Below are 20,714 nucleotides of genomic sequence, written 5' to 3' on the forward strand. Positions count from 1 at the left end.
TAAGAAAACATTAGGAACTAGTTTACTTTCTTAAAATACTTTGAGGAGGGTCTGGCCTGATCCATAACACCTCGCTCAATAAAATAATTGTCCATCTCAGATTTAAATTTAACAATCAAATTAGTATCTCTGAGGAAGAAAGTTCCAAAGCTCCACTACCCTTTCGATGTAAAAGTGCCTTCTAACATCTCTTCTAAGTAGGCTGACTCTGATACTTAAACAATATCCCCGGTTCTAGAATCATCAACCAGTGGAAATAGTTTAGCTTCATTCACCCTGTCTTTTCCTATTAATATCCCAAAAATGTTATTAGATCACACCTTAGCCTTCTAAATTCTAGACAGTAAAGATCTAATTTGTCGAATCTTGCCAGGTAATTTAACCCCTGAAGTCCAGGTATCATCCCTCTAAACCTGCGTTTGTATAACTGCAGCCTAATGTCAGCTTCCCTACACTCCAGCCCTATGGACATGAAGGCCAGCATTACATTAAGCTTCTTGACTATTTTCTGCACTCCTTTATGTCACTTTAAACAGCTATGCACCTAAATCCCCAAATCTCATTGGACATCCACTGTATTTAACTTTGTGCCTTCTAAAAAAATTGTCCTGTTCTTTCCTTTTTCAGTCCAAGATGGAAAACTTCACAGTTGTTTATATTAAAAGCCAACTGTCCAGCTTTGCCCATTCACCTAATCTATCAATATTCTGTTGTAATTTTAAACTGTTGCCAGCACTGTCTACAGTGCTGCCCAAGGTTGTTACATCAGCAAATTTGGATATTTAATTTTTATGCCATTATCAAAAGCGATAATGAATATTGTGAATAATTGAGGCCCAAACACAGATCCCTGCAGGATATTACTAGTCATGTCCTTCCAGTTTGAGTATTCATCCATTATTTCAACTCTGTTTCCTGCCACTCAACCAGTTTCCTGTCCATGTCAGTAATTTGCCCTCAATTCATGGGTTTCCACCTTAGCTAACAATATATTTTATGGGACTTTATTAGAAGCTTCCTCTAAGTCCATATAAATAACATACATTGACTTACCTCTGTCCACCAACTTTGCAACGATTTCAAAGAATCTATGATGTATATCAGGCATGACCTAACCTTCATGAATCCAAGCTGGCTCTTCTTGATTAACCCTACTCCTGATCCACTGGTAATTTGTTATTAAAAAAGTTATCCTCCTTTTCCGATGTGAATATTGTCTTCAATGGGCCAATAATACTCTTAACCAGCTTCTTTATATAACTTTGAAATCTCATCTTATTATCTTTAATGTCCCTTGCAAGTTTCCTTTCATAATCCTTTTTAGCCGCTCTTATAAACTGCTTTGTAGTTTAGATTACTTACAGTGTGGAAACAGGCCCTTCGGCCCAACAAGTCCACACCGACCCGCCAAAGCGCAACCCACCCATACCCTACATTTACCCCTTACCTAACACTACGGGCAATTTAGCATGGCCAATTCACCTGACCTGCACATCTTTGGACTGTGGGAGGAAACCAGAGCACCCAGAGGAAACCCACGCAGACATGGGGAGAACGTGCAAACTCCACACAGTCAGTCGCCTGAGTCTGGAATTGAATCCGGGTCTCAGGTGCTAACCACTGTGCCACCGTGCCGCCCACAATATTTGCCCCATTTTTTGGAATCTGGACTGTTCTTTGCATTTTTTGTAAACTCTGTCTTTTAATTTTATGCTGTCCATTCCCTCCTTTGACGTCCAAAGCTTTTTTTTTGTGAGTTGGAGCTTTTCCTTCTCATGAGTACGAGCTATTTCTGAATGGCATTAAGTGTTTCTTTGAATATTCTTTATTGTTCATCAGTTGTTTTAGCGATTAGCAGTTTCCCAGAGTTTCACAGTCTCTGCCTCATGCCATGAAAATTACTTGAATCCAAAATTCTAATGTACAATCTTTGCTTATGTCTTACAAATGCCTCATGATACTTGATCATGTAATGATCACTATTTGACAAATGCACACCAACAACTAGGTCACTAATTTAATCAGGCTCATTACTCATTATTAGATCCAATCATACTTTTCCACTTGTGGCATTCAAGACATATTGCTGTGGGAAACTATTCCAGTGTTGTATAACCATGTAGTAAGCCACTAGAGCTTCATAATTCCAACTCAGACCTTCTTTTCCTGAAAAGCATTTTTGAATGCCTAACATAAAAGCTATTGAGAGTCATAAGATGAAAATTTGATATTTCTAAACCGAACACAAGGCAAATTGCCAACTTTCTTCGGGAGAATCTATGATAAATAACACATGTATTCAATTTATATGTCAATATATAAAAAAAGACCGACTGAACTGCCACTATAATGTTGTCAGGAAATTTATCTTTAAAATAAACTTTAACTTAAGATGCAAAGAATTAAGATAATTAAATTAAATAGTATAACTTTGATTACAGCGTCATTATAAAATCGAAAGGAAGACTTTCATTTATACAGGGCCTTTCACACAACCACATGATGTTCCAAAGCAGTTCACATCTTATGAAGTACTTTGAAAGTATTGTAATGTAGAAACGCAGCAGTTAATTGTTTCACAGCAAACTCCTACAAACATTAATGCATTCATGACCACATAATCTGTTTTTGTCACATTGATTGAGGAATAAGCATTGACCAGAGATAACTTCCCCAATCTTCTTAAAAATCATGCTTAGGGATCTTTTACGTTACACAGGAGAGGACAGACAAGGGGCAGAACTGATGCCCATCACCAGGCAAGTTCAGAGTTGGGATGCCTGTGTGGTCAGACAGAAGAATGAGTCCAGTGAATTCCCCCAACCTGCCAGTTACTGCCAAACACATATGGGTTGCCTTCCCTTCCAGATATCAATTTAGGCTCCTAAATGAGCAATGAATATATATTTGAATGCCCCATACTGCCACCACTGATATTGAACCAGTGACTGACAGGGGCTATTGTCCAATAAACCCTGTCAGGTTTGCTTCCTGCCCAGTGGGAAGATGCCTCATTCAAAGTTACTTAGTTGTAACTCAAGGGACCCAACATTTGGAATGAAGAGGGGGGCTGCTGAGAGTCACCCTCTTGCCCTTTCCTATGACTCTCCTCCCCTCTCCTTGGCAGCAGATCCCTCATCTGCAATTCTCAGTTTTACCTCAAGTATCAGCAGCAGTCACCATTCCTGATGGGTATTGGGCAACCTTCATTGAATTATACACAACAACTCGGTTTAACATCTGAAAGATGGTTCCTCAGGTTTCTTTGATTTCTGCACTGAAGTGCCAGCTGTGATTTTTGTTGGCAAGCTCTGGATCGAGCCTTGAGTCCACAATCTTTTGATACAACGTGCTCCATTTAATAGCATAGCTCAACTCCATTGTAGTATTTCATCTCCTCCAGCATAGTGCTGACCAAATATTTTCTGAATCCCATTCCATAGTTGTGGCCCAAATCAACTATGCTAACATCACATTATTAAACCCACACCAATATTTCAGGTCCACATTACAGTAATAACCCTGTGATATCGCACTACGACGATCATTAAACACTTTGATAAACAGTATATAGTATGATAACCCACTCTTCAAAAACATATTATGCTGATCCCACTGCTAATTTAAACCACTGTACCAACTGCACACTATACCAAATATGCCACTTTAAGTTACAGTGCCATTTCCACATTATATAAACTAAAAAATATCAATTTGAGGGTATGTTAGCAAATTACTATATTATAGCAAGATTAATTTAAAGAAGCTCCTTTCAATGTTTAACATATATTAAATTATACAATGCAACCCCACAAGAAACAAGACAAGTTAATGGAAGAGAGAAAGAGAAAGAAAAATGAAGAGGAATTAATCAACTGACCAGTGAATGAATGCTAAACCAAGTTTGAATCCCCATGTCCCCATGTGACAGCTCAAATTAATGATTATATATTATTTTCTACAAGAGCAGTTGGCAAAAAATGATTCAATATAATGAAATAAGTTTCTAGAATATACTCTGGATATCTAAACTATATGGTAGTAATAGTTTTGTTTCAATTCAGTCTCAGTAATGAAGCAATTCTTGCTTTGTTTCACATAGATATTATATATCAGGCCTTCAAATTTCAATATTCCTTGAAGTATTCAATGCCTTGCAGAGATCCATTCAAAGAAGGTGGCATGGATTTTGGCAATGAATTGTTTTTGGAATATACCATTACTGTGACAAATTTAATCAAGTATCAGTGATGAAGATGGTTTTCCAGACTTAGTTCTGGGGTTGAAACTAGTAGACAATTGCAATCACACCTATTTGGATCCCCTCTGCATATTAATAATGACAACAATTTGCATTTATAAACCAGCTTCACAGAAGCGTCAACAAACAATATTAGACACCAAGACACATAGGAAACTTTAGGGTGGACCTGAGGCAAAGAGATCAGTTTCAGGGAGTGACTTAAAGAGGGAGAGGTTAGGAAGGGAATTCCAAACCCAGACAAGACCACAAATGGTGACTTAATATCTGACATGTACAAGAGGCCAGAATAACAGAAGTGCAAATACGTCAGTGTTGTCAGACTGAAGGTAATGACAGAGATAAGAAGGGATGAGGTCTCAAAGAAGTTGAAAATAAGCGGGATAGTTTTAAAAACTTCCCCCTTTAACTCCAGCACAGAATTGGAACAATCAATGGAGCTACTGCTTACATTGCATTTATGACTAACAAAGAAATACAGACTAAAGTAATGTTGAAAATCTAAAAATGTGGCTGTATATGTCAACTACGATGCAATAATTTTTTTGAATGATGATTTCAAGCAATGTTGATAAAATGCTATACATTATGGGATAATACTTCTGCTGATGGTGCATAGTTTGAATGACAGAATGTGCAATTAAGAAATGGGAATGGGCAATAAATGCTGACCTGGCCAGTGAGCGAATAAAAACATGACAAACATTATATATACAGTAATTAAAATAAACAAAATAGTTCAGATTCTGGAAATTTTAAATTTGAAGAAGAGTCATATTGTCTTGAAACATTAATTCTTTTGTTTAACACTCTACGGATTCTGTCAAGTTTGCATGAGTTGTTCTAGCAATTTCTGTTTTTGTTTAGTTCATAGTAGTTACTGATTAAACCTCTGTTTATAGCAAGCTGTGCAAATGAGTACAGATTTGTTTTGATTGTAGCGCTCAATCATTTTCTTCTTTTAATTGATGCTATTTAGTGCTCAATAGGTAAATAATATTGTGATACTGAATATGTTAATTCACACCAATCTTATGTTTAACTCAATTTATTAATATGCCTGCAGATAGTGTGCAGTATTGAACAGGTGTTAATTTCCACTGATATCACACAGCACTCATTTGATGAATGATTGTTTATAGGATGTTGTATGCAATGGTTTGCATAACTTGTAAAGTTTAATATGTTACTCAGTGAACTGAAAATTTATAACACTCAGGTAAATAATATCTCAACTAACAGGAAGCAATACTTGATGGGTTAATCTCTGTCAAAGTACATTACCCAATAGGTTAACCTCTTTGTTGAATGGGTAATACTTGATTGGTTAATATCTCTGCTGATAGTCTGGAGCACTTGATTGACGTTTTTCTTTAGTGGTTTACAAATACTGCACACTACTCAATAAGTTAATCTTTGTCTCAACTGTATAGTATTTAATGGGCTACACCTCCTACTGGTGGATCATCTAGTTTTGAAGAAGCATTATACTCAAAATGTTAACTTTTGACTTGTCTCCATAGAAACTGGATTGATTTGTTGAATGTTTACAGCATTTTCATTTTTTTCTCTTCTGATTCCCTGCATATACAATATTTTATTTACTCTGTGGATTTTATTTTTGCATCCTGTAGTACACAGTAGCAATCTTAAATTTCACAGCATAAGGTCATCTCACCAGAATATGGTGATTGTAAAGTTGCTGTGATGGCTATGTGTTGAACAGTGAGGTGTAACTGATATCAGTAATATTTTTGATGTGGCCCAATACATTGATTAGAGGGGTTACAGCAATAGCAAATATAAAAGGTTATTCATAACATATAAAATATGAGTTAGAAGCAATATTGTGACAATTCTATTTCATGTACCCATACACAGTCCCCAGTCTCAGAAAAAAAAATCCCTAAGTATCATGCTTTCAATTTTGGGTCATTGCATTGCACTGAATTTGGTGAAAGCTAAAAGTCCAGTTGCATTTCACTTGGACATATTACTGGAAGAACCTTATTATCACCACTGGTCAGTGTTTGAAACTGAATTTCCAGAGGTCAAAGAATGCAGCCCCATCAAAGAAAAGAGACTTTCATCCTTTCTGTTTGGGATGATTCAAATCCCCAAGGTCTCTGAGTCATCCCAATGGATACCATCTAATATATTATGTCATTAGTGATGATATAGAATGAACCTGAAAGCTCGAAAGGTAATTAAACCTCAGAAATAATCTTGACCATGGTCAAATGAAAAATCTTCAAGGCTTCAGTTTTAGTACAACGTGAAAAGGTGATTATTTGAAATTATAAATAGTGCTTTATTTACTATATCTTCGAACCACCTCACTGCCCTGGAAAAACTGTAGCAAGCTACCGTGAAAAAACACAGAAATCCCAAGGTATAATAGGCATTTAAGGAATTTGGGTTATAGAGAAAAGTTATTCTCTAATCAACCTACTGATATGTAAATTGGGTCTAATTAGTAGATTGTGTTAATATGTTGCCCCTTTTAGCCTAACAAATAAACCCTCCCAGTTAAATAATAGTAATACTGATTGTCTTTTTAAATTTTAGAAGCTTATTATGAAATTAACCAATTTGCAAATGCAAACAAAGTCTAATTATCATGATTTATTTTACTTAGAGCACTTAGAGACAGGAAGTTTCTGCTAGCATGGCAACACAATGAGAATATGACATTATTAGGTAGTCTGCTCACGTTACAAACCCAAACACTGTGCTGTTCTCAATGGCTCACTGGGCATGTGCAGTCTGGACATATAGTTAGCCATATAACAGCCCCAGTACATCCTAACTTTAATTTCTGGTTCTTGGTCCCGATTTAGTTATCTCTGGAATGTCTGCCTTAGGGGTGGACAGTACATCTCAATAAATTACTTCTTTGTTGTTGATATTTTCGTCTTTGTCAGTGAACTAGTGTTAGAAACTATCTGAGGAATATTAACGCTGTTAATTTCTACAGAAAGACCACTTGGAGATCTTCATATATTGCTATATAAATAACTTTATAGATGGAATGTTTAATGTAAATTGACAGTATTTCAATACAGAAGCAATTTCTATAGGGACAGACTCTTAACAATATAAGCAAGAAGAAAAAGCTGAAGATGCTGGAAACGTGAAAGAGAAAACTTAGAAATGGAGTGGAATGCTTGTTCAGAACAGAAAGTGGAAAAGTTGCCGAAAACATTTTAATATAAGTCATATGCAGCATAATAAGAATAATCAAAAAAGAAAAAAAGGCATTTATTAGACATAGATTGTATGAACAATTGAACATGCTGGGGACAAGATGAGTGGATAGGTAATCATGAATAAACAGGCAGTTAAACAAATCCGAATGACCAAGGAGACTGTCAGAAGGTAAAATAAAACACATTAACACCAAAGGTGAAAACTACACTTGGGAATACATTGTTCCATCAAAGGCTGCCTATCCCTACCATCAAACTGCCTTCTTGTTCTTCCCAGAAATATATTGCCAGCAGCACTTGCTACTAAAGAGTAAGAGGGAGTTAATGTCCAAAAATATTAAAGTCAATATTAACACCAGAGGGCTGCAGTGTGCCTGGTGGAAAAATATAATACTATTCCATGAACTTGCATTCAGCTTCATTGGAGTAATGTAAATGACTGAAGACTTAGAGGTCAGAATGGAAGTGGCTGCCCAATTTAAGGGTCTAAAGTGGTACGGAGATATTCAAAATGATCACTTAATCTGTGTTTGGTTTTCTCAGCAGTGTAGGCTGAATCAATAAGGCCTTGATAAAAAGAGACAGTGTATTTTAACTGTGATATATTGTGATATGACTTGCTGTACAATTCATGTAGTGTGTAGTCTATTGACTGACAATTTTTATTAATACAAGTTTAAGTTTTAATGGATAGCAGGCAGTTAGTAGGGAGAGAATGGACAGTGCCTGACATGATTCTTCAAGGTTCCTGAATGTTCCTTCTGATCTAGGGACCCAAGAATTAAGTATTCTTACTTCAATACTTGTACCAGTAGGGAATACAGTGTATTCCTTACTTAGCAGCACTATAGATGTACCTAAGCCCAATGAACTGCAACATGCAGCCCAAGGATAAGTTGGAATAGCAGTAAATGCTAGTCTTGCCAGTGACACTTAAAATCAATGAAAGAATGAACAAAAATATTATATTGGAAAATACGAGGAAGTACTGTCTTACCCCAACTGTAAATTTGGGGCTCTAGATAGTGGTGGGTGAGAAGGTGAATGGATAGATGTTGCATCCCCAAGAACATTAAGGGGAAATGAAGAATGAGAGTAGCTAATGAGTGCACTTGGTTGGGCTAATGAAAGAGTAAATCAGTATGTCGCAGAGGGAACAGATAACAAAAGATCCATACACAATACACAAAATATTATCTCCTCAATTCTGTGTACTGCTGCTGCTGCTGACGTGTTCACTGCGTGCAGCAGTTTTCCTTTTGTTTTAAACTCTAACAAGGACATGATTTCTGGCAAGAATTTGTGTGGCATTGGTATAGGGGTTGCTTTATCTCTTTGTTATAACTATGATAATCTGATTAGTGAATTATCTACTTCTTTCAGTTTGACAATGCGAATGGATTATCTTCATCCTGGTATTACACATGGTTAAAAGGAATTGGAATCAACGGCAAAGCAGAGGGGAACACATCCTTTTTCATTTGATCTCCCATAAACATATTGGAGGCTTCAAAGCAAATCTGTATTTCATGGTCCTGTCAGGCTTTGGTGATAAACATTGCTGTGGCCTCTCATGTAATCTGACTGTGCCTGAGGCTAGATTCCATGCAGCTTATTACTGTGATGTTTACTAACCAGTGAAGAAAGGAATAAACCCGAAAGCAGCCCTAATAAAAAGTCATCATTTGTCTGGCTTTGCCTTGTAGGTCCTGCTCTTCCTCAAATATTCCGTTTTCAACAATCTAACACACAACATCCTCTTTTCAAACCTCTGTGAGTTATAAAATATAAATGATAGCACAACACCTCCAACATGCCTTTGTGCTTTGTAACATTCATGCACTGTAGCTCTGGAATGCAGTCTCATTCACTCAGAAGGACCAGATGCTTAGGAAAAATTTATAGGTTTTATTAGGGGCAAAGCACATGAGGGCTTTATCTTGTTGGCTATACATTTATTATATCTCTCTATCTCAGCGTTATTGTGCTCCTCTGACACCCTTCTTGTTCCTCCACAGTTTCTAGTACATAGTTTTGCAACTCCTCCTCTTTGACTGCATTGAAATCAAGATGTAATCGAATTCAATTTTTCCTAGAAATTTAGAAGAATTGATTTTTTGTTACCTTTTCACTCTCTTCACATCTCTTAACTACCTGGAGGCTTTTAAAAACCAGAGTAATAGCAATTAATACTTCTATGATTTCCTCTTCTTTTCAATTTTGGCAGTGTCATCAGGCCATGCCAAGTCTATGGTTCTTTCATTTAAATTGAAAGAATATAATTGGCTACGTAATATGGGATTAAGATTGTACAGTAACACTTTTTTAGTGAAGACATACAATTTCAAGGAAAACGTTAATTTCTTTAAATATCAACATGTTGACTTGGAGCTCCACATATTCAAATGATAATAACTGTCAACAAGGAGTTCCTTGTTTAGTCTGTTGCTGTGATGAAATGTATTGATGTCTTATAATATTAAGATGTACAGTCACTCCTCCCTGCATCCAATACTACCTTTTGCCCTCAGATAACAAACCCATGGTCACTGATGCAATCAACTCAGATCACCTCCCATTTCCAGACAGGAATGGGGCAAAAAGGGGACATGAGATAGCTTTGGCAAATAGGATTACGGAGAATCCAAAGAGTGTTTACAAATACATAAAGAACAAAAGGGTAACTAGGGAGAGAATAGGGCTCCTCAAAGATCAGCAAGGCAGCCTTTGTGTGGAGCCACAGAAAATGGGGGAGATACTAAATGAGTATTTTGCATCAGTATTTACTGTGGAAAAGGATATGGAAGCTATAGACTGTAGGGAAATAGATGGTGACATCTTGCAAAATATCCATATTACAGAGGAGGAAGTGCTGGATGTCTTGAAATGGGTAAAGGTGGATAAATCCCCAGGACCTGATCACGTGTACCCTAGAACTCTGTGGGAAGTCAGAGAAGTGATCGCTGGGCCTCTTGCTGAGACATTTGTATCTCGATAGTCACAGGTGAGGTGCCGGAAGACTGGAGGTTGGCTAACGTGGTACCAATGTTTAAGAAGAGTGGTAAGGACAAGCCAGGGAACTATAGACCAGTGAGACTGATGTCGGTGGTGGGCAAGTTATTGGAGGGAATCCTGAGGGGCAGCATGTGCATGTGTTTGGAAAAACAAGGACTGATTAGGGACAGTCAACATGGCTTTGTGCGTGGTAAACTATGTCTCACAAATTTGATTGAGTTTTTGAGGTAACAAACAGGATTGATGAGGGCAGAGCGATAGATGTGATTTATATGGACTTCAGTAAGGTGTTCAATAAGTACCCCATAGGAGACTGATTAGCAAGGTTAGATCTCACGGAATACAGGGAGAACTAGCCATTTGGATATAGTACACGCTCAAAGGTAGAAGACAGAGGGTGGTGGTGGAGGGTTGTTTTTCAGACTGGAGGCCTGTGACCAGTGGAGTGCCACAAGGATCGGTGCTGGGTCCTCTACTTTTTGACATTAACATAAATGATTTGGATGCGAGCATAAGAGGTACAGTTAGTAAGTTTGCAGATGACACTAAAATTGGAGGTGTAATGGACAGCAAAGGGGGTTACCTCAGGTTACAAGAGGATCTGGATCTGTTCACCTCTATCGACAAAACCCTAGCCAGAGAAACAATAGCCAACCTGCTGGACATACAGAACAGACAACAGGACATTGAACCTATCAACAAAGACGGCATACTCAAACTACTGGACCTGTGCCTCACAACACATTTCACATTCAACAACCAAATATATGAACAAATCAATGGCACACCCATGGGCTCACCCATCTCTGGACCCATAGCAGAAGCGGTAATGCAATGATTAGAACAAACAGTCTCACTGCAAATTCAACCCAAACTCTGGGTCAGACATGTGGATGACACCTTTGTAATAATTAAAAACAGGGAAATACAGAACACACACCGGATCATCAACGCCACACTCACAGGAATCCAATTCACGAGAGAGGAAGAAAAGGACAACCAACTCCCATTCCTAGACGTGATGGTACGGAGAACACCTAATGGAGAATTCAGCACAAAGGTATACACGAAAGCCACACACAAAGACCAAGTCCTGAACTACGAAAGCAACCACCCCAACACACACAAAAGAAGTTGCATCAAGACACTATTCAAAAGGGCCACAACACATTGCAGTACATAGAACTGCAAAAAGAGGAAGAAGAACACTTATACACTGTATTCGCCAAAAATGGATACCCGTGCAATTTCATCAACAGATGCTTAAGGGAAAGACAATGGAACGAGGACATGCCACAACCCAAAAGACTAGCCACACTACCACACATCAAGAGCCGTTCCGAACTGACAGCCAGACTACTACGACCACGAGGACCATAACAGCACACAAACCAACAGCTACTCTCAGACAACAACTCACCAGGACGAAGGACCCGATACTCAGCATGAGCAAAACCAACGTAGTGTACAAAATCCTATGCAAGGACTGCACAAAACACTACATAGGACAAACAGGAAGACAGCTAACGATCTGCATCCACGAACACCAGCTAGCCATGAAACGACACGACTAGCTATCCTTTGTAGCCACACATGCAGATGACAAGCAATATGAATTCGACTGGGACAACACTACGATTATAGGAAAAGCCAAACAGAGAACAGCCAGGGAATTCCTAGAGGCATGGCACTCATCCACAGATTCAATCAATAAGCACATTGACCTGGACCCAATATACCGGCCACTGCAATGGACAGCTGGAACTGACAACCGGAAGCGGCAGATTCAAACCACTACAAATGCCGGAGGAAAGATCACAGAAGCTTCATAGGAGGCTCCCAAGCACTGAGGATGTCACCTAGACAGGGGACGAAATGTCTGCAACACAAATTACCAGCTCAGCAAACAGAACCACAACAAGCACCTGAGCTACAAATCTTCTCACAAACTTTGAGGATCTGGATCAGATGGGCCAATGGGCTGAGAAGTGGCAGATGGAGTTTAATTCAGATAAATGTGAGGTGCTGCATTTTGGGAAAGCAAATCTTAGCAGGACTTTTACACTTAATGGTAAGGTCCAAGGGAGTGTTGCTGAACAAAGAGACCTTGGAGTGCAGGATCATAGCTCCATGAAAGTGGAGTCATAAGTAGATAGGATAGTGAAGAAGGCGTTTGGTAATGCTTTCCTTTATTGGTCAGAGTATTGAGTACAGGAGTTGGGAGGTCATGTTGCGACCGTACATGACTTTGGTTAGGCCTCTATTGGAATATTGTGTGCAATTCTAGTCTCCTTCCTATCGGAAAGATGTTGTGAAACCTGAAAGGGTTCAGAAAAAATTGACAAGGATGTTGCCAGGGTTGGAGGATCTGAGCTACAGGCTGAACATCTGGAGCTGTTTTCCCTGGAGTGTCGGAGGCTGAGGAGTGACCTTATAGAAGTTTACAAAATTATGAGGGGCATGGATAGGGTAAATACGCAAAGTCTTTTCCCTGGGGTTGGGGAGTCTAGAACTAGAGGACATAGGTTTAGGGTGAGAGGGGAAAGATATGAAAAAGACCTAAGGGGCAACTTTTTCACTCAGAGGATGGTATGTATATGGAATGAGCTGCCAGAGGAAGTGGTGGAGGCTGGTACAATTGCAACATTTAAGAGGCATTTCGATGGGTATATGAATAGGAAGGGTTTGGAGGGATATGGGCCGGGTACTGGCAGGTGGGACTAGATTGGGTTGGAATATCCGGTCAGCATGGACAGGTTGGACTGTTTCCATGCTGTACATCTCTATGATTCTATGACTCTTAATATGCACTGGAAGACATGAGAATAAACATTGAAAACTGCCAAAACTCCAGACCAAAATACATGTAAAAGAAAACAATGTCACCATGAAGACCATACATAAAAACAGAATACTGCATTTTTTGCTAGCTACCTCAGAATATAAAGCCATTGATTTAAGGTAACGAAAATATAATTTAGGTAATAATTGAGTAAGAATGACATTAAGAATGTAGCTTTGCCTCAGTACAACATCTATTAGCCTTCATTCTGATAAACATCTTCCTAAAACAAAACAAATTATTCCATGCATTTCACTTAGTTATTGATTAGGCACAAATCCTGAGCAAGTTGAAGATAAATTTTTGAAGTCTGTCGAGCAAGGAGTGCTATTGATTCAAAAAAGAGATCTAAGAATCCCATTTGGAGGCCTGTGAGGATATATCACAGTGATTGACTAGTGCACTGGCTACTTCTTTGCTTGTTTTCCTGGAACCAGAAGAGATTTTGACAAAACTATCAGAGGCAGGACTTAATTGATTATACATTTCATTTACCAAGAGGAAGAAAATCATGGCCTTGAATAAATCAAAAGGCAAAGAGTAGTAGACACAGGAGACATCAATCCAGGTAAACCAAGCACTGGCAAAGTTAGAGGCAAGTATGTAAGCTGCATAAATACAAAGTAATGGAATTCAGGTGTAGATGAGGACTGAAAAGGATTTCAATAACTCATTAAAACTGAAATTGATTGTCTTATTCCACATTTCCAAATGGTTTGTGATTGTTTTCAAAGTTGTCTTCAGTTCTGACTTTCTATCTTACTGAATGTCTTTGTGTATATGCTGGTGTCTTAAAGTGGTATCTTTATAATTTTGATTTGAGACATTGTGCTGAGGTACATGCATTTTATATGAATGGTGATATTAATAAATGTCATACGTGCTTAAAGATTGTTGATAACATCTGGTTTGTTAAAAGTACTTGGACCTGAAACTAAAGCGATTCATAAATGTGGAGAGTTATTGTTAATATATTGCAATTTATGGGATGGATTTGGAATTTACATTAATTGCAGTTTTTCCTGTCACTTTGAATGTTTTGGCTAAAGCAAGACTAATAAGGTGGGAAATTGAAGAGAAAGTATCCAGTGGATGAAAGAAACAAGCTGCTAAGAAGAATACAGGCAGTTTGGTTGGTGCTCTCTGTCTACTTCCTGTACTACTTAGTATTCAAAGATGTTGTGGAACAGACTCCTGATTTCCTCCATGCACTACTTATTTTTAGACTCTGATATTTCCCTAATGAAATAGGATAAGGGCCCCACAGACAATATATAAAATGTCATTATATAAAATACATTTAACCATTTAGCCAAGTGTTCATGGTGCCTAAAGGCACATGCCCTCAACATTTCTGATTGTAGAATTCCCTATATAACTTGTCACCTGTGGGCCTGTGTGATGATTGTAAAGGATACCGTCTAATGCTAATATTTGAAACGTTACCATACAGGAAAAGGCCATTCAGTCCATTGTGTCTGTGCCAGCTGAATAAATTAAGCTGCTAATTCTAAACCAACTTTCCAGCACCCTGGCCTTTAGCCTTGCAGGTGACAGATCTTCAAGTGCAAATTCAGGTTCCTTGTAATTGAGTTAAAGATTTTCACCACAATCACCAAACCAGGCAGTGAAATCCAGACACCAACTACTTTCTGCATGAAGAGGTTTTCCCTCAGGTCCCTGTTAATCCTTCTACCAATGACCTTAAATGTGTGACCCTTGGTAAATGAACTCCCTGCTAGGGAAACAGATTTTCTCTGTACAATGAATCCAAGACACTCATTATGCTTTGATCAAATCACTCCTTAGCCTCGTCTGATGTGAGAAAAATAACCCTAGCTTATTCAATCTTTCCTCATAGCTGTCATTTCAAACCTTTGAAGCATTTTTTGTAAATATTCTCTGTACTCTATCTAGAACAATACAGTCTTCCTGCAATGTATGACCAGAACTGGGCATAAAACTTGACCTGTGGCCTGCCAGTGTCTTGTACAATTCCAGTATTACATTCCTGATTCTATATTCAATACCTCCCCCAGTGAATCAAAGCATTTCATATGTTTGTTTAATCACCACACCTACCTGTCCTTCCACCTTCAGGGATCTGTGGACATGCATTCCAAGATTTTGCACTTCTTCTACATCTCTCCATTTATTGTGTAGCCTCTTGTTTTGAGTACCCTCGTCAAGTGCACAGCCTCACACCTTCCTAGATTGAATTCCATTTGCCATTTTCCACCCTCTCAACCAAACATTGATAACTTCCTGCAGTCAATCCTATGCTCTCCACTACCAAAACTTGGCCATTTTTGTGTCATCTGCAAATCTCTTAATCATGCCTCCTGCATTTAATTCTGAAATAATTTATATGTAGCAGAAACAGTAAGGGTCCCAACACTAAGCTCTGTGGAACATCACTAGAAACTGGTTTCTAGGAAGAAAATCAGTTGTAGACTATTACCATTTGTTTCCTGTCAATGGGTCAACTTTGGATTCAACTTGGCACATTTCCCTGTGTTCCATAGACCTTAATTTCCTTAGCAATTCGCCATTCAGGACCTTGTAGAATGCCTTCATAATTATCCATGTCGACAACACCCAGATCGATTCTCCTTGTTAATTCCTCAAAAATAGTCAACTAATTTAGTAAGACACAACCTTACCTAACTTAACAAAACAACGCTGGCTATCCCAATCTGTTCAGTCTCTTGCCACTGACGACTTTCAGTACTCTCCTGAGAAGCTTCCAGCTCAGGAAACTTAGAGGTGAGAATGCTATTTCTACATTATATTTAAAAACTTACTCTAGTCCAGGATTGTACTAACCTCCCAAAACAGCGTCATCACATTCTGCCTGTTTCACTTGCATAAAAATTTACACTTTATAATGGGAAAGAAGATCCTTCAATCAAAAGCATTCCACCTTTCAACAAGAGCCAGGGAGAGGTGTCATATTGTATTTAGTTATCACAAAAGGAACAATTATGGTCCTTTGCATGAAGTAATTTCTCCAACCTGGTCTCCTCTTCTTGGCCAGAGGAAATAGAATCTTCACTATTAACCCTAAAAATGTTCAAACATTCAGAATGTTTATTCAATTCCCTTTTAGTTTCTTCCACTCTACTGACACCAATCCGAACATTGCAAACATGCTGTAACTATAATTTCCTTTTCTTATTATCATGGCAGTGGTTCAATGCTACATATTCTCTGTGAATTTAATATTCTTGATTTAATGGGATACTAAAAGGTACATTTAGAATTTTATCATTGCAGGTACAAATTTGTCTTATTCACTTTGGTCTTATACACCATATCCATTGATATAAAACTCAAAATAAACATTGACTATTCGCTTTCATTTGTACTCTCAAGGAACCACACCTCTACATAGCTTGGTTCACCAACATTGTAATGTCTTTTCACTGAGTACTTTGCTATTTTTCTCTCAAAAAGTGTAATGGCATACAATGCTTAGTAATAGTTCTTTTTATTTTCTAGATATGAGAGAAGCAAAGAACCATAAGTGTTACTTATTTGATAACTAAACCTATCAAGGCATCTTGGTGCAGCTTTTCACACAATAAAATTACCTTGAAACAAAGTCACTTCAAAAAAACACTTATAAATACTTATTTTTTCTGCCAATCAGAATGTTTAAATTCAAAAACTTCCAAAAATTTTTGCACAATACTTAGAATATTAGCACTCAGAGTTATAGAAATATACAGCAAGGAAACAGACCCTTTGGTCCATCCAATTCATACCAACCAGATATCCCAACCCAATCTAGTCCCACCTGCCAGGACCTGGCCCATATCCCTCCAAATACTTCCTGTTCATATACTCATCCAAATGCATTTTAAATGTTGCAATTGTACCAGCCTCCAACACTTCCTCTGGCAGCTCATTCCATACACGTACCACTCTCTGTGTGAAAATGTTGCCCCTTAGGTCTCTTTTATATCTTCCTCTTCTCAGCCTAAACCTATGCCCTCTAGTTCTGTACTCCTCCACCCCAGGGAAAAGACTTTGTCAATTTATCCTATCCATGCCTCTCATGATTTTGTAAACCTCTACATGATCCCCCCTCAGCCTCTGACGCTCCAAGGAAAACAGCCCCAGCCTGTTCAGCCTCTCCCTGTAACTCAGATTCTCCAACCCTGGCAACATCCTTGTCATTTTTTTCCAAACCCTTTCAAGTTTCACAACATCTTTCCGATAGGAAGGAGACCAGAACTGCAAGCAATACTCCAACAGTGGCCTAACCAATGTCCTGGAGAGCCACAACATGACCTCCCAACTCCTGTACACAATACTCTGAGCAATAAAGGAAAGCATATCAAATGCCTTTTTATGATCCTATCTACCTGCAACTCCACTTTCAAGGAGCCAGGAACCTGCACTTCAAGGTCCCCTTGTTCAGCAACACTCCCTAGGACCTTACCATTAAGAGTATAAGTCCTGCTAAGATTTGCTTTCCAAAAATGCAGCACCTCACATTTATCTGAATTAAACACCATCTGCCACTTATCAGCCCATTGGCCCAACTGATCAAGATCGTGTTGTAATCTGAGTTAACCTTCTTCGCTGTCCGATGCACCTCAATTTCGGTGTCACCTGCAAACTTACTAACTGTAACTGAATGCTCACATCCAAATCATTTATATAAATGACAAAAAGAAATGGACCCAGCACTGATCCTTGTGGCACTCCACTGGTCACTGGGCTCCAGTCTGAAAAACAACCCTCCACTACCACCCTCTGTCTTCTACCTTTGAGCCAGTTCTGTATCCAAATGGCTAGTTCTCCCTATATTCCATGAGATCTATCCTTGCTAATCAGTCTCCCATGAGGAACCTTGTCGAACGCCTTACTGAAGTCCATATAGATCACATCTACTGCTCTGCCCTCAACAATTCTCTTTGTTACTTCTTTAAAAAACTCAATCAAGTTTGTGAGACATGATTTCCCATGCACAAAGCCATGTTGCCTATCCCTAATCAGTTCTTGCCTTTCCAAATACATGTACATCCTGTCCCTCAGGATTCCCTCCAACAACTTGCCCTCCACTGACATCAGGCTCACTGCTCTATAGTTCCCTGGCTTGTTCTTACCACCTTTCTTAAACAGTGGCACCATGTTTGCCAACCTCCAATCTTGCCTGTAACCATCGATGATACAAATATTTCAATAAGAGGCCCAACAATCACTTCCCTACCCTCCCATAGAGTTCTCGGGTACACCTGATCAGGTCCTGCGGATTTATCTACGTTTATCCATTTCAAGACATCCAGCACTTCCTCCTCTTAATTTGTACATTTTGCAAGGTATCACCATCTATGTCTCTACATTCAATATCTTTCATGTCCTTTTCCACAGTAAATACTGATACAAAATACTCATTTAGCATCTCCCCCATTTTCTGCTGCTCCACACAAAGGTCATCTTGCTGATCTTTGAGGCGTCTAGATTAGAGTGGTGCTGGAATCATGTTGAAGGACTTTTGCCCGAAATGTCAATTTTCCTGCTCCTCAGATGTTGCCTGACCTGCTCTGCTTTTCCAGCACCACTCTAATCTAGACTCTAATCTCCAGCATGCACAGTTACCGCCTTTGCTGTTTGAGTTCGTGTATCGTTGGACATCAGAGTGCATTTGGGAAGATTAACAAACAATGAAATTCACAACTAACCTTGGAGGAACTGTTGGACGAAGTTCACAGCACAGTATCAGATAAGTTAATTGTTGTTTTAAGTCTGTCCAATAGAAAGGCTGCAGTAGTGAGTATAGTGGATTCTTTCTTGATTATATGCTTTTGGAGATAAGTCTCTTGATTAAACTTAAAATATAAGCCATAGCTATTAATTTAACCTGGGGCAGTGTTTGTAGAGGAATGAGATGGTGTTATTTTCTGGGTCTGTAGATTGTGAAGGAGCAAAAATGGCCTTTGCAGATATATGTACTTCTTGTCAGATGTGGGAGTTTAAGGGTTACTGCGGATTATATCTGCCATAAATGCTGTTGGATGCGAATCTTATCAGATTGAGTGGATCGGTTGGAGAGACAAATAGAAGCGATGAGGAATTTGCAACAGCAACAGTATGTGATGGATGGCAGTTATAGGAAGGGGGGAAAGTCTCAGATACAGTCACATAGATGGGTTAACTCCAGGAAGGGTATCGAGAAGTAGGCAGGTAGAGCAGGAGTCTTTTGTGGATATACCCATTTCAAACAGGTATGCTGTTTTGGAAAATGTAGAGGGTGATGGATTCTCAGGGGAACGTAGCACGAACAGCCAAGTTTCTGGTATTGAGACTGACTCTAATGCAACAAGGGGTATGTCGGCTTCCAAGAGATCAATTGTGTTAGGGGATTCTGTAGTCCGAGGTACAGACAGACGTTTCTGTGGCCAGCAGAGAAAAAGCAGAATGGTGTGTTGCTTCCCTGGTGCCAGGATCAAGGATGTCTCAGAGAGGGTGCAGAATGTTCTCACGGGGGAGAGGGGCCAGCAGGAGGTCAGTGTCCACATTGGAACCAATGACATTGGAAGGGAAAAGTTTGAGACTCTGAAGGGAGATTACAGAGAGTTAGGTAGAAATTTAAAAAGAAGGTCCTCAATGGTAGTAATAGTTGGATTACTCCCGGTGCTATGAGCTAGTGAGGGCAGGAATAGGAGGATAGAGCAGATGAATGCATGGCTGAGGAGCTGGTGTATGGGAGAAGGATTCACATTTTTGGATCATTGGAATCTCTTTTGGGGGAGAAGTGACCTGTACAAGAAGGACGGATTGCACTTAAATTGTGAGGGGACTAATATACTGGCAGGGAAATTTGCTAGAACTGCTTGGGAGGATTTAAACTAGTAAGGTGGGGGGGGGTGGGGGGTGGAGAGCCAGGGAGATAGTGAGGAAAGAGATCGATCTGAGATGGGTACAGCTGAGAACAGAAATGTGTCAAACAGTCAGGACAGGCAGGGACAAGGTTGGACTAATAAATTAAACTGCATTTATTTCAATGCAAGGGGCGTAACAGGGAAGGCAGATGAACTCTGGGCATGGTTAGGAACATGGGACTGAGGTATCATAGCAATTACGGAAACATGGTTCAGGGATGGGCAGGACTGGTAGCTTAATGTTCCAGGATACAAATGCTACAGGAAGGATAGAAAGGGAGGCAAGAGAGGAGGGGGTGTGGCACTTTTGATGAGGGATAGCATTACAGCTGTGCTGAGGGAGGATATTCCCGGAAATACATCCAGGGAAGTTATTTGGGTGGAACTGAGAAATAAGAAAGGGATGATCACCTTACTGGGACTGTATTATAGACCTCCCAATAGTCAGAGGGAAATTGAGAAACAAACTTGTAAGGAGATCTCAGCTATCTGTA

The sequence above is a fragment of the Hemiscyllium ocellatum genome, chromosome 11 (assembly GCF_020745735.1).
Source record: "Hemiscyllium ocellatum isolate sHemOce1 chromosome 11, sHemOce1.pat.X.cur, whole genome shotgun sequence".
In the NCBI taxonomy this organism is placed as follows: Eukaryota; Metazoa; Chordata; class Chondrichthyes; order Orectolobiformes; family Hemiscylliidae; genus Hemiscyllium; species Hemiscyllium ocellatum.